We start from the raw sequence: 2,918 nt of genomic DNA on the forward strand, positions 1-2,918 counted from the left end.
AGTCCACTGTCATGAACTACTATGACAACAACGCTTTCTTTGCCCTCCTTGAACGCGCTCAGGCCGGCTCAGGCTCGTACACAGAGGGGAGAGAACGCGCAGGCTTGTGATTGGTTCTTTAGATTCGGGTACAGTGTCTCCGATTGGTAAGCATTTTAACAGGTTTATAGCAGATACAGAATTCGTTTTTTGTTTCGCTTCTTTTTCATTGCCCATAAGTTATTTATTGCTGTCAGGATGTAAAAAACAATTTCAACAACATATTAAAAAGTGCATATTACTGGATCCCGTACAATATGCCTTTAACAGCGCTGCTGCTAATCACCATAACCATCATCATCAGAAATATCAAAAGCAACACAATTAGCATCAGCAACTTCATCATCATCATCATCATCATCATCATCCTCATCTTCATCATCAGAAACTTCAAAAGCAACTTTGCTTTAATCAGTAACATCATTATCTCCAGCAACATCTTCATCATCGCCATAAGAGGAATAATAACAGCTGCTTAACAACATTGTCAAAATAACAACTTAATCAAGTCAGTCGCAGTCAAAGTCACAGTCAAAGACTTTGTGCAATTTGACCTTTACAAATATTTAAAAGAAAAGTGCAAAACAACATTGTCAAAATTACAACTGAAACAAGAACAGTTAAATAATTTGTTCCATTTTAACTTTTCAAATATTCAAAAAAACATTTTAATGATGACTTAGTTAAGGCGGTAGGCGTGTGTTGCCTAGGTGGCCACCTAAGCTGTAGAGTGCTGTGGGAAGCCCTGCATAATAACACAAGCCAGCAGCTACTGGTAGTGTGCTGTGGGCCCGGTGGAGGCTGGTGTGAGGCTGAGAGGCCGAGGATCAGGCCTTCTCTGGCCTCCTCCTCTGGGTCAGTCCCGGTAGGGCTGGGCGATTAATCGAATTTTGATTGTGATTTCGATCTTAGCGTCAAACGATAACAAAACAAATATAATCGAGTTTTCGATTTATCGATTTTTATCTTCATTTTCATTAAATGTTTCAAAGAATGTGCAGAACAGCTGGATACATATATGTGCATTATTTTAGATTTCAACATTTTCTTTTTGACCTTTTTTTTTTTTTTTTTTATGTATTTTTTTAAGGCGAAATTTCGAGTCCCGAGTCTTATTGCGCGTTTCCACCGGAGGGTGCGGGTCGGTTCAGTTCGCTGAGGTGCGACACGGATGGCGTTTCCACCGCCAAAAGTGGGCGTGACCCAGACTGAGCCGTATTGAGCCGTACTCGTCTCGCTGTACTCCTCCGTTGGGGTACTGAGACGCCTGAAAGGGTGCCGGCTAGTTCGAGCTACACACGCCGTCCGTTGATAGGTCAACAGAATCGCACTTCCGTGCGACAGGGGGATAATAATAAACAAGGGCTACCGCATAAGGGTACTGTCGGCGGCAGGGCCGACGGACTGCGGGGACTGCGGGGACAGTTGTGGGGGGGCCCAAGGCAGAGGGGGGGCCCATGAAAAAAATAAATAAATAAATAAATAAAAATTACGTATCGGCCACGTCTATGTTTGGCAGAAACACACACATACAGGTAGAAACAAACACATACAGTCAGAAACACACACATACGCACACACACATACACACATTGACACTCGTGAACAAACACACACATGAACAAACACACACACACACACACAAACACATTCAGGGATTAGAGAAGGAAGGAAGCCATGGTTTCGATCGGAAGTCAATGTCGTAGTACACACTCACACTTAAACAACCACAAGCCAGCACACACACACACACAAACACACACACACACACACACACACACACACACACACACACACACACGCACACGCACACGCACACACCCACACCCACACCCACACCCACACACACACACACACACACACACACGTCCTCTAACTGCATTATTCCGCTTTGCTTTCCAAAGAGTAAAAGGTCTGAGATGTTCTGTTGTCCAGGAGAAATCTGGGCCTAATCTTTTCAAGATGTCCTCCTTCTCGCGTTGTTTATTCACAGAATGTTGTCCATTGCAATCGATCAGCTTCCTCTGTTGATCAAACAAGATCAATACCATCAAATCGAAACCAATGCACCTTTAACCACTGTAACCCGTGCCATGCTTTCAGTCCTCCTGTTAGTTTGTCAACTTGCCATTTCAATTGATATACATTCAAGTCATGCCCAAACAGTCATTGAAGGTGCTGTAAGATTGAAGAGCTAAAACTTGGGTGCAATTTGTTAGAAATGGCAAAGCCTTCCATCAGCTCTTAGTGAGTGAAATGTTCTGCGAGAATATCTGTTTCGAGTTGACTGAGCCTGCCTCTCATGAGACTATTTAGACTCAAGAACGTTCCTAGCGCATTTCTGACCAATCAGGCCATCTCTTCACTGATTGGTGTGGGGAATCCAACTTGCCTCTCAACCACGTGAAATTAACCCTTCTCAGATGCACTAACGGAAGTAGGGTGCTGACTTTTTGGGTCGTTCAGCTTCAACATCTTGCCCTCTTCGATTTTTTTTGTTTTTTCTCTCTTTACAACTCTACACATCGAACCTCCAGCAGCTTCTTCAAATAATCTATCCTATTCCCTCGGTCTTGTGTAGCAACTAACCAACACCATGATGTTGTGGACCGAACCAAGCGGTAAGGGGTGCAGACCCCAGTTTAAGCTGGTTTCCATCCCGGCCCAAGGCACTGCCTTAATGTGTTCCCTCTTGTCTTTGTTCAAAAAGTTCAGCTTCACATATAGGCAAGAACTTAAGGCTTAAGGGCTACAAAACACAAACACTCAAGTGCATGAAGACAGGAAAATATACTCCAATGGTGTCCAAACACCTGCTTTAAGGAAAATCCTGCTAGAAGCCAACCCAGCTTGTGGCCAGCATAGTGTCCTGGTTTGAT

The sequence above is a fragment of the Gadus morhua genome, chromosome 8 (genome assembly GCF_902167405.1).
Source record: "Gadus morhua chromosome 8, gadMor3.0, whole genome shotgun sequence".
Taxonomy (NCBI): Eukaryota; Metazoa; Chordata; class Actinopteri; order Gadiformes; family Gadidae; genus Gadus; species Gadus morhua.